This window comes from Ambystoma mexicanum, unplaced genomic scaffold (genome assembly GCF_040938575.1).
Source record: "Ambystoma mexicanum isolate Mex_15411 unplaced genomic scaffold, UKY_AmexF1_1 Mex_scaf84, whole genome shotgun sequence".
Taxonomy (NCBI): domain Eukaryota; kingdom Metazoa; phylum Chordata; class Amphibia; order Caudata; family Ambystomatidae; genus Ambystoma; species Ambystoma mexicanum.
The window spans coordinates 220,982-234,099 of NW_027182504.1; the positions used below are offsets into that span (position 1 = coordinate 220,982).

General features: G+C 35.7%; 5 non-coding genes across 5 annotated transcripts; all 5 read right to left on the reverse strand.

Moving 5' to 3' along the window:
- Positions 1-455: 455 nt before the first annotated feature.
- On the reverse strand, positions 456-527 carry TRNAC-GCA (transfer RNA cysteine (anticodon GCA)). Its single transcript has one exon. It is a non-coding gene; the product is annotated as a tRNA-Cys (tRNA).
- Positions 528-3,069: 2,542 nt separating this feature from the next.
- On the reverse strand, positions 3,070-3,141 carry TRNAC-GCA (transfer RNA cysteine (anticodon GCA)). Its single transcript has one exon. It is a non-coding gene; the product is annotated as a tRNA-Cys (tRNA).
- Positions 3,142-4,022: 881 nt separating this feature from the next.
- On the reverse strand, positions 4,023-4,094 carry TRNAC-GCA (transfer RNA cysteine (anticodon GCA)). Its single transcript has one exon. It is a non-coding gene; the product is annotated as a tRNA-Cys (tRNA).
- A 3,706-nt stretch (positions 4,095-7,800) lies between these two features.
- TRNAS-GCU (transfer RNA serine (anticodon GCU)) lies at positions 7,801-7,872 on the reverse strand. Its single transcript has one exon. It is a non-coding gene; the product is annotated as a tRNA-Ser (tRNA).
- A 2,724-nt stretch (positions 7,873-10,596) lies between these two features.
- TRNAS-GCU (transfer RNA serine (anticodon GCU)) lies at positions 10,597-10,668 on the reverse strand. The gene has a single exon. It is a non-coding gene; the product is annotated as a tRNA-Ser (tRNA).
- Positions 10,669-13,118: the final 2,450 nt, after the last annotated feature.

Sequence of the window (13,118 nt, forward strand, 5' to 3'; positions counted from 1 at the left end):
AAACAGGGACTTCTTGAACTGCACTCCTACACTCTACCACTGAGTTAAACCCTTGAATGCTGAAAACTGCCCTTTTTAAAAAAGGTGATAGAGTGGGTGACTGTATGGAACTTTTAGAACTAATGACATCAGTGCACTTCTGGTTAGCTGTTCAAATTAATACATTTAATTAAGGGCATATTATTGGTTTCCACCACAGTTTTATAACATTCATATGAGCTTCCAATGGACTATTTCAAACTGATAATATCACCAGTAGAACTTGGGTGAATGTAAAACACAGCTTGCATCACATGAAGAAATCCTAAACAGCTTAATGGTGTTTACCCTATGTTTCAGGAGATGATCAGGAGTCTTTTCAAATGTAGAAATGTGTTGCTCATTACATAAAATGCTAAGATTGTAAATGTTTTCTTCAATTTAAAAAATATTTCTACAGGTTAAACAGTTGGATAAGGGGGCACCCAGATTTGAACTAGGGACCTCTTGATCTGCAGTCAAATGCTCTACCACTGAGCTATACCACCAGTTCAGAAATGTTCTCCTTTATTAATTCTGTAATATGTACAAAGTGCAAGCAACATGCAATCACCATCAAAGCAATGCATTTTCAGCCACCAAACCCTCCTTATAAGTATATGGGGTGCGAAGGATGTCCTTTATCTGCCTTGGTAAAATACAGTGAGGTTTCCATTGCAAGAATTCATACATTTCGTATCACATGTAGATCTTGGAACATGGAAAAAAAATCTTTTGTCAAATGCACACATTCTGCAAAATGTAACTGCTTCTCTAGTGCAGTTTGTTGATTTTGTGCTAAGAGCATAGTTAAACCCAATTGTTCATTGTTTTGTATATGAAATGATGATATATCCTATTGTTTCTCAAAAAGTGCATTGGGTTGAAAAACATTTTAACAGGATCTATTGAAGAGGGTATATGGTTATGAAACAGGGACTTCTTGAACTGCACTCCTACACTCTACCACTGAGTTAAACCCTTGAATGCTGAAAACTGCCCTTTTAAAAAAAGGTGATAGAGTGGGTGACTGTATGGAACTTGTAGAACTAATGACATCAGTGCACTTCTGGTAAGCTGTTCAAATTAATACATCTAATTAAGGGCATAAGATTGTAAATGTTTTCTTCAATTTATTTCTACAGGTAAAACAGTGGACAAGGGGGCACCCAGATTTGAACTAGGAACCTCTTGATCTGCAGTTAAATGCTCTACCACTGAGCTATACCCCCAGTTCTGAAATTTTCACCTTTATTTATTCAGTAATATGTTCAAAGTGGAAGCAACATGCAATCACCATCAAAGCAATGCATTTTCAGCCACCAAACCCTCCTTATAATTATAAGGGGTACACAAGATGTCCTTTATCTGCCTTGGTAAAATACAGTGAGGTTTCCATTGCAAGAATTCATACATTTCGTATCACATGTAGATCTTGGAACATGGAAAAAAAACTTTTGTCAAATGCACAAATTCTGCAAAACGTAACTGCTTCTCTACTGCAGTTTGTTGATTTTGTGCTAAGAGCATAGTTAAACCCAATTGTTCATTGTTTTGTATATGAAATGATGATATATCTTATTGTTTCTTACAGTGCATTGGGTTGAAAAACATTTTAACAGGATCTATTGAAGAGGGTATATGGTTATGAAACAGGGACTTCTTGAACTGCACTCCTACGCTCTACCACTGAGTTAAACCCTTGAATGCTGAAAACTGCCCTTTTTTTAAAAAGGTGATAGAGTGGGTGACTGTATGGAACTTGTAGAACTAATGACATCAGTGTACTTCTGGTCAGCTGTACAAATGAATACATTTCATTAAGGGAATATTATTGGTTTCCACCACAGTTTTATAACATTCATATGAGCTTCCAATGGACTATTTCAAACTGATAATATCACCAGTAGAACTTGGGTGAATGTAAAACACAGCTTGTATCATACGAAGAAATCCTAAACAGTTTCATGGTGTTTACCCTATATTTCAGATGATGATCAGGAGTATTTCAAATGTAGAAATGTGTTGCGCATTACATAAAATGCTAAGAATGTAAATGTTTTCTCCAATTTATTTAATTAAAAAAAAATGTCTACAGGTAAAACAGTTGGATAAGGGGGCACCCAGATTTGAACTAGGGACCTCTTGATCTACAGTCAAATGCTGTACCAGTGAGCTATACCCCCAGTTCTGAAATGATCTCCTTTATTAATTCTGTAATATGTACAAAGTGCAAGCAACATGCAATCACCATCAAAGCAATGCATATTCAGCCACCAAACCCTCATCTAAGTATATGGGGTGTGAAGGATGTCCTTAATCTGCCTTGGTAAAATACAGTGAGGTTTCCATTGCAAGAATTCATACATTTCGTATCACATGTAGATCTTGGAACATGAAAAAAAAACTTTTGTCAAATGCACACATTCTGCAAAACGTAACTGCTTCTCTACTCCAGTTTGTTGATTTTGTGCTAAGAGTATAGTTAAACCCAATGGTTCATTGTTTTGTATATGAAATGATGATATATCTTATTGTTTCTTACAGTGCATTGGGTTCAAAAACATTTTAACTGGATCTATTGAAGAGGGTATATGGTTATGAAACAGGGACTTCTTGAACTGCACTCCTACGCACTACCACTGAGTTAAACCCTTGAATGCTGAAAACTGCCCTTTTTTTAAAAAGGTGATAGAGTGGGTGACTGTATGGAACTTGTAGAACTAATGACATCAGTGTACTTCTGGTCAGCTGTACAAATGAATACATTTCATTAAGGGAATATTATTGGTTTCCACCACAGTTTTATAACATTCATATGAGCTTCCAATGGACTATTTCAAACTGATAATATCACCAGTAGAACTTGGGCGAATGTAAAACACAGCTTGTATCATACGAAGAAATCCTAAACAGTTTCATGGTGTTTACCCTATGTTTCAGGAGATGATCAGGAGTCTTTCAAATGTAGAAATGTGTTGCTCATTACATAAAATGCTAAGATTGTAAAGGTTTTCTTCAATTTATTTCTACAGGTAAAACAGCTGGAGAAGGGGGCACCCAGATTTGAACTAGGGACTTCTTGATCTGCAGTCAAATGCTCTACCACTGAGCTATACCCCCAGTTCTTAAATGTTTACCTTTATTTATTCAGTAATATGTTCAAAGTGGAAGCAACATGCAATCACCATCAAAGCAATGCATTTTCAGCCACCAAACCCTCCTTATAAGTATAAGGGGTACACAAGATGTCCTTTATCTGCCTTGGTAAAATTCTGTGAGGTCTCCATTGCAAGAATTCATACATTTCGTATCACATGTAGATCTTGGAACATGGAAAAAAAAACGTTTGTCAAATGCACAAATTCTGCAAAACGTAACTGCTTCTCTACTGCAGTTTGTTGATTTTGTGCTAAGAGCATAGTTAAACCCAATTCTTCATTGTTTTGGATATGAAATGAAGATATATCTTATTGTTTCTTACAGTGCATTGGGATGAAAAACATTTTAACAGGATCTATTGAAGAGGGTATATGGTTATGAAACAGGGACTTCTTGAACTGCACACCTACCCTCTTCCACTGACATAAACCCTTGAATCCTGAAAACTGCCCTTTTTTTAAAAAGTGATAGAGTGGGTGACTGTATGGAACTTGTAGAACTAATGACACTAATGCACTTCTGGTCAGCTGTACAAATTAATACATGTCATTAAGGGCATATTATTGGTTTCCACCACAGTTTTATAACATTCATATGAGCTTCCAATGGACTATTTCAAACTGATAATATCACCAGTAGAACTTGGGTGAATGTAAAACACAGCTTGTATCATACGAAGAAATCCTAAACAGTTTCATGTTGTTTACCCTATGATTCGGATGATGATCAGGAGTATTTCAAATGTAGAAATGTGTTGCTCATTACATAAAATGCTAAGAATGTAAATGTTTCTTCAATTTATTTAATTAAAAAAATATTTCTACAGGTAAAACAGTTGGATAAGGGGGCACCCAGATTTGAACTAGGGACCTCTTGATCTGCAGTCAAACGCTCTACCACTGAGCTATACCCCCAATTCTGAAATGTTCTCCATTATTAATTCTGTAATATGTACAAAGTGCAAGCAACATGAAGTCACCATCAAAGCAATGCATTTTCAGCCACCAAACCCTCCTTATAAGTATATGGGGTGTGAAGGATGTCCTTTATCTGCCTTGGTAAAATACAGTGAGGTTTCCATTGCAAGAATTCATACATTTCGTATCACATGTAGATCTTGGAACATGAAAAAAAAACTTTTGTCAAATGCACACATTCTGCAAAATGTAACTGCTTCTCTACTGCAGTTTGTTGATTTTGTGCTAAGAGCGTAGTTAAACCCAATTGTTCATTGTTTTGTATATGAAATGATGATATATGTTATTGTTTCTTACAGTGCATTGGGTTCAAAAACATTTTTTTAACAGGATCTATTGAAGAGGGTATATGGTTATGAAACAGGGACTTCTTGAACTGCACTCCTACGCTCTACCACTGAGTTAAACCCTTGAATGCTGAAAACTGCCCTTTTATTTTAAAAAGGTGATAGAGTGGGTGACTGTATGGAACTTGTAGAACTAATGACATCAGTGCACTTCTGGTCAGCTGTACAAATGAATACATTTCATTAAGGGAATATTATTGGTTTCCACCACAGTTTTATAACATTCATATGGACTTCCAATGGACTATTTCAAACTGATAATATCACCAGTAGAACTTGGGTGAATGTAAAACACAGCTTGTATCATACGAAGAAATCCTAAACAGTTTCATGGTGTTTACCCTATGTTTCAGGAGATGATCAGGAGTCTTTCAAATGTAGAAATGTGTTGCTCATTACATAAAATGCTAAGAATGTAAATGTTATCTTCAATTTATTTAATTAAAAAAATATTTCTACAGGTAAAACAGTTGGATAAGGGGGCACCCAGATTTGAACTAGGGACCTCTTGATCTACAGTGAAATGCTCTACCACTGAGCTATACCCCCAATTCTGAAATGTTCTCCATTATTAATTCTGTAATATGTACAAAGTGCAAGCAACATGAAGTCACCATCAAAGCAATGCATTTTCAGCCACCAAACCCTCCTTATAAGTATATGGGGTGTGAAGGATGTCCTTTATCTGCCTTGGTAAAATACAGTGAGGTTTCCATTGCAAGAATTCATACATTTCGTATCACATGTAGATCTTGGAACATGAAAAAAAAACATTTGTCAAATGCACACATTCTGCAAAATGTAACTGCTTCTCTACTGCAGTTTGTTGATTTTGTGCTAAGAGCATAGTTAAACCCAATTGTTCATTGTTTTGTATATGAAATGATGATATATCTTATTGTTTCTTACAGTGCATTGGGTTCAAAAACATTTTTTTAACAGGATCTATTGAAGAGGGTATATGGTTATGAAACAGGGACTTCTTGAACTGCACTCCTACGCTCTACCACTGAGTTAAACCCTTGAATGCTGAAAACTGCCCTTTTTTTAAAAAGGTGATAGAGTGGGTGACTGTATGGAACTTGTAGAACTAATGACATCTGTGTACTTCTGGTCAGCTGTACAAATGAATACATTTCATTAAGGGAATATTATTGGTTTCCACCACAGTTTTATAACATTCATATGAGCTTCCAATGGACTATTTCAAACTGATAATATCACCAGTAGAACTTGGGTGAATGTAAAACACAGCTTGTATCATACGAAGAAATCCTAAACAGTTTCATGGTGTTTACCCTATGTTTCAGGAGATGATCAGGAGTCTTTCAAATGTAGAAATGTGTTGCTCATTACATAAAATGCTAAGATTGTAAAGGTTTTCTTCAATTTATTTCTAAAGGTAAAACAGCTGGAGAAGGGAGCACCCAGATTTGAACTAGGGACCTCTTGATCTGCAGTCAAATGCTCTATCACTGAGCTCTACCCCCCTTTTTGAAAAGTTCATCTTTATTTATTCAGTAATATGTACAAAGTGGAAGCAACATGCAATCACCATCAAAGCAATGCAATTTCAGCCACCAAACCCTCCTTATAAGTATAAGGGGTACAAAAGATGTCCTTTATCTGCCTTGGTAAAATACAGTGAGGTTTCTATTGCAAGAATTCATACATTTCGTATCACATGTAGATCTTGGAACATGAAAAAAAAACTTTTGTCAAATGCACAAATTCTGCAAAACGTAACTGCTTCTCTACTGCAGTTTGTTGATTTTGTGCTAAGAGCATAGTTAAACCTAATTGTTCATTGTTTTGTATATGAAATCATGATATATCTTATTGTTTCTTACAGTGCATTGGGTTGAAAAACATTTTAACAGGATCTATTGAAGAGGGTATATGGTTATGAAACAGGGACTTCTTGAACTGCACTCCTACGCTCTACCACTGAGTTTAACTCTCTAATGCTGAAAACTGCCCTTTTATTTTAAAAAGGTGATAGAGTGGGTGACTGTATGGAACTTGTAGAACTAATGACATCAGTGCACTTCTGGTCAGCTGTACAAATGAATACATTTCATTAAGGGAATATTATTGGTTTCCACCACTGTTTTATAACATTCATATGGGCTTCCAATGGACTATTTCAAACTGATAATATCACCAGTAGAACTTGGGTGAATGTAACACACAGCTTGTATCATACGAAGAAATCCTAAACAGTTTCATGGTGTTTACCCTATGTTTCAGGAGATGATCAGGAGTCTTTCAAATGTAGAAATGTGTTGCTCATTACATAAAATGCTAAGATTGTAAAGGTTTTCTTCAATTTATTTCTACAGGTAAAACATTTGGAGAAGGGTGCACCCAGATTTGAACTAGGGACCTCTTGATCTGCAGTAAAATGCTCTACCACTGAGCTATACCCCCCTTTTTGAAATGTTCACCTTTATTTATTCAGTAATATGTACAAAGTGGAAGCAACATGCAATCACCATCAAAGCAATGCAATTTCAGCCACCAAACCCTCCTTATAAGAATAAGGGGTAGAAAAAATGTCCTTTATCTGCCTTGGTAAAATACAGTGAGGTTTCCATTGCAAGAATTCATACATTTTGTATCACATGTAGATCTGGGAACATGGAAAAAAAATCTTTTGTCAAATGCACAAATTCTGCAAAACGTAACTGCTTCTCTACTGCAGTTTGTTGATTTTGTGCTAAGAGCTTAGTTAAACCCAATTGTTCATTGTTTTGTATATGAAATGATGATATATCTTATTGTTTCTTACAGTGCATTGGGTTGAAAAAGATTTTAACAGGATCTATTGAAGAGGGTATATGGTTATGAAACAGGGACTTCTTGAACTGCACTCCTACGCTCTACCACTGAGTTAATCCCTTGAATGCTGAAAACTGCCCTTTTTTAAAAAGGTGATAGAGTGGGTGACTGTATGGAACTTGTAGAACTAATGACATCAGTGCACTTCTGGTCAGCTGTACAAATCAATGCATTTCATTAAGGGCATATTATTGGTTTCCACCACAGTTTTATAACATTCATATGAGCTTCCAATGGACTATTTCAAACTGATAATATCACCAGTAGAACTTGGGTGAATGTACAACACAGCTTGTATCACATGAAGAAATCCTAAACAGCTTAATGGTGTTTACCCTATGTTTCAGGAGATGATCAGGAGTATTTCAAATGTAGAAAAGTGTTTGTCATTACATAAAATGCTAAGATTGTAAATGTTTTCTTCAATTTATTTCTACAGGTAAAACAGTTGGACAAGGGGGCACCCAGATTTTAACTAGGGACCTCTTGATCAGCAGTCAAATGCTCTACCACTGAGCTATAGCCCCATTTCTGAACTGTTCTCCTTTATTTATTCAGTAATGTGTACAAAGTGGAAGCAACATGCAATCACCATCAAAGCAATACATTTTCAGCCACCAAACCCTCCTTATAAGTATAAGGGTACAAAGGATGTCTTTTATCTGCCTTGGTAAAATACAGTGAGGTTTCCATTGCAAGAATTCTTACATTTCGTATCACATGTAGATCTTGGAACATGGAAAAAAAATATTTTGTCAAATGTACAAATTCTGCAAATGCAACTGCTTCTCTACTGCAGTTTGTTGATTTTGTGCTAAGAGCTTAGTTAAACCCAATTGTTTTGTATATGAAATGATGATATATCTTATTGTTTCTTACAGTGCATTGGGTTGAAAAACATTTTAACAGGATCTATTGAAGAGGGTATATGGTTATGAAACAGGGACTTCTTGAACTACGCTCTACCACTGATTTAAACCACTAAATGCTGAAAACTGCCCTTTTTTAAAAAGGTGATAGAGTGGGTCACTGTATGGAGCTTGTAGAACTAATGACATCAGTGCATTTCTGGTCAGCTGTACGAATCAATACATTTCATTAAGGGCATATTATTGGTTTCCACCACAGTTTTATAACATTCATATGAGCTTCCAATGGACTATTTCAAACTGATAATAATACCAGTAGAACTTGGGTGAATGTACAACACAGCTTGTATCATATGAAGCAATCCTAAACAGCTTAATGCTGTTTACCCTATGTTTCAGGAGATGATCAGGAGTATTTCAAATGTAGAAATGTGTTGCTCATTACATAAAATGCTAAGATTGTAAATGTTTTCTTCAATTTATTTCTAGAGGTAAAACTGTTGGACAAGGGGGCACCCAGATTTGAACTAGGGACCTCTTGATCTGCAGTGAAATGCTCTACCACTGAACTATAGCCCCATTTCTGTACTGTTTTCCTTTATTTATTCATTAATATGTACAAAGTGGAAGCAACATGCAATCACCATCAAATCAATGCATTTTCAGCCACCAAACCCTCCTTATAACTATAAGTTTACAAAAGATGTCCTTTATCTGCCTTGGTAAAATACAGTGAGGTTTCCATTGCAAGAATTCTTACATTTCGTATCACATGTAGATCTTGGAACATGGAAAAAAAATCTTTTGTCAAATGCACAAATTCTGCAAAATGTAACTGCTTCTCTACTGCAGTTTGTTGATTTTGTGCTAAGAGCATAGTTAAACCCAATTGTTCATTGTTTTGTATATGAAATTATGATATATCCTATTGTTTCTTACAGTGCTTTGGGTTGAAAAACATTTTAACAGGATCTATTGAAGAGGGTATATGGTTATGAAACAGGGACTTCTTGAACTACACTCCTACGCTCTACCACTGACATAAACCCTTGAATGTTGAAAACTGCCCTTTTTTAAAAAGGTGATAGAGTGGGTGACTGTATGGAACTTGTAGAACTAATGACATCAGTGTACTTCTGGTCAGCTGTACAAATTAATACATTTCATTAAGGGCATATTATTGGTTTCCACCACAGTTTTATAACATTCATATGAGCTTCCAATGGACTATTTCAAACTGATAATATCACCAGTAGAACTGGGGTGAATGTAAAACACAGCTTGTATCATACGAAGAAATCCTAAACAGTTTCATGGTGTTTACCCTATGTTTCAGGAGATGATCAGGAGTCTTTCAAATGTAGAAATGTGTTGCTCATTACATAAAATGCTAAGATTGTAAAGGTTTTCTTCAATTTATTTCTACAGGTAAAACATTTGGAGAAGGGTGCACCCAGATTTGAACTAGGGACCTCTTGATCTGCAGTAAAATGCTCTACCACTGAGCTATACCCCCCTTTTTGAAATGTTCACCTTTATTTATTCAGTAATATGTACAAAGTGGAAGCAACATGCAATCACCATCAAAGCAATGCAATTTCATCCACCAAACCCTCCTTATAAGAATAAGGGGTAGAAAAAATGTCCTTTATCTGCCTTGGTAAAATACAGTGAGGTTTCCATTGCAAGAATTCATACATTTTGTATCACATGTAGATCTGGGAACATGGAAAAAAAATCTTTTGTCAAATGCACAAATTCTGCAAAACGTAACTGCTTCTCTACTGCAGTTTGTTGATTTTGTGCTAAGAGCTTAGTTAAACCCAATTGTTCATTGTTTTGTATATGAAATGATGATATATCTTATTGTTTCTTACAGTGCATTGGGTTGAAAAAGATTTTAACAGGATCTATTGAAGAGGGTATATGGTTATGAAACAGGGACTTCTTGAACTGCACTCCTACGCTCTACCACTGAGTTAATCCCTTGAATGCTGAAAACTGCCCTTTTTTAAAAAGGTGATAGAGTGGGTGACTGTATGGAACTTGTAGAACTAATGACATCAGTGCACTTCTGGTCAGCTGTACAAATCAATGCATTTCATTAAGGGCATATTATTGGTTTCCACCACAGTTTTATAACATTCATATGAGCTTCCAATGGACTATTTCAAACTGATAATATCACCAGTAGAACTTGGGTGAATGTACAACACAGCTTGTATCACATGAAGAAATCCTAAACAGCTTAATGGTGTTTACCCTATGTTTCAGGAGATGATCAGGAGTATTTCAAATGTAGAAAAGTGTTTGTCATTACATAAAATGCTAAGATTGTAAATGTTTTCTTCAATTTATTTCTACAGGTAAAACAGTTGGACAAGGGGGCACCCAGATTTTAACTAGGGACCTCTTGATCAGCAGTCAAATGCTCTACCACTGAGCTATAGCCCCATTTCTGAACTGTTCTCCTTTATTTATTCAGTAATGTGTACAAAGTGGAAGCAACATGCAATCACCATCAAAGCAATACATTTTCAGCCACCAAACCCTCCTTATAAGTATAAGGGTACAAAGGATGTCTTTTATCTGCCTTGGTAAAATACAGTGAGGTTTCCATTGCAAGAATTCTTACATTTTGTATCACATGTAGATCTTGGAACATGGAAAAAAAATATTTTGTCAAATGTACAAATTCTGCAAATGCAACTGCTTCTCTACTGCAGTTTGTTGATTTTGTGCTAAGAGCTTAGTTAAACCCAATTGTTTTGTATATGAAATGATGATATATCTTATTGTTTCTTACAGTGCATTGGGTTGAAGAACATTTTAACAGGATCTATTGAAGAGGGTATATGGTTATGAAACAGGGACTTCTTGAACTACGCTCTACCACTGATTTAAACCACTAAATGCTGAAAACTGCCCTTTTTTAAAAAGGTGATAGAGTGGGTCACTGTATGGAGCTTGTAGAACTAATGACATCAGTGCATTTCTGGTCAGCTGTACGAATCAATACATTTCATTAAGGGCATATTATTGGTTTCCACCACAGTTTTATAACATTCATATGAGCTTCCAATGGACTATTTCAAACTGATAATAATACCAGTAGAACTTGGGTGAATGTACAACACAGCTTGTATCATATGAAGCAATCCTAAACAGCTTAATGCTGTTTACCCTATGTTTCAGGAGATGATCAGGAGTATTTCAAATGTAGAAATGTGTTGCTCATTACATAAAATGCTAAGATTGTAAATGTTTTCTTCAATTTATTTCTAGAGGTAAAACTGTTGGACAAGGGGGCACCCAGATTTGAACTAGGGACCTCTTGATCTGCAGTGAAATGCTCTACCACTGAACTATAGCCCCATTTCTGTACTGTTCTCCTTTATTTATTCATTAATATGTACAAAGTGGAAGCAACATGCAATCACCATCAAATCAATGCATTTTCAGCCACCAAACCCTCCTTATAACTATAAGTTTACAAAAGATGTCCTTTATCTGCCTTGGTAAAATACAGTGAGGTTTCCATTGCAAGAATTCTTACATTTCGTATCACATGTAGATCTTGGAACATGGAAAAAAAATCTTTTGTCAAATGCACAAATTCTGCAAAATGTAACTGCTTCTCTACTGCAGTTTGTTGATTTTGTGCTAAGAGCATAGTTAAACCCAATTGTTCATTGTTTTGTATATGAAATGATGATATATCCTATTGTTTCTTACAGTGCTTTGGGTTGAAAAACATTTTAACAGGATCTATTGAAGAGGGTATATGGTTATGAAACAGGGACTTCTTGAACTACACTCCTACGCTCTACCACTGACATAAACCCTTGAATGTTGAAAACTGCCCTTTTTTAAAAAGGTGATAGAGTGGGTGACTGTATGGAACTTGTAGAACTAATGACATCAGTGTACTTCTGGTCAGCTGTACAAATTAATACATGTCATTAAGGGCATATTATTGGTTTCCACCACAGTTTTATAACATTCATATGAGCTTCCAATGGACTATTTCAAACTGATAATATCACCAGTAGAACTTGGGTGAATGTAAAACACAGCTTGTATCATACGAAGAAATCCTAAACAGTTTCATGGTGTTTACCCTATGATTCGGATGATGATCAGGAGTATTTCAAATGTAGAAATGTGTTGCTCATTACATAAAATTCTAAGATTGTAAATGTTTTCTTCAATTTATTTAAAAAAATATTTCTACAGGTGAAACAGTTGGACGAGAGGGCACCCAGATTTGAACTAGGGACCTCTTGATCGGCAGTCAAATGCTCTACCACTGAGCTATACCCCCTTTCTGAAATGTTCCCCTTTATTTATTCAGTAATATGTACAAAGTGGAAGCAACATGCAATCACCATCAAAGCAATGCAATTTCAGCCACCAAACCCTCCTTATAAGTATAACGGGTACAAAAGATGTCCTTTATCTGCCTTGGTAAAATACAGTGAGGTTTCCATTGCAAGAATTCATGCATTTCATATCACATGTGGATCTTGGAACATGAAAAAAAAACTTTTGTCAAATGCACAAAATCTGCAAAACGTAACTGCTTCTCTACTGCAGTTTGTTGATTTTGTGCTAAGAGCATAGTTAAACCGAACTGTTCATTGTTTTGTATATGAAATGATGATATATCTGATTGTTTCTTACAGTGCATTGGGTTGAAAACATTTTAACAGGATCTATTGAATAGGGTATATGGTTATGAAACAGGGACTTCTTGAACTGCACTCCTACGCTCTACCACTGAGTTAAACCCTTGAATGCTGAAAACTGCCCTTTTTTAAAAAGGTGATAGAGTGGGTGACTGTATGGAACTTTTAGAACTAATGACATCAGTGCACTTCTGGTCAGCTGTACAAATTAATACA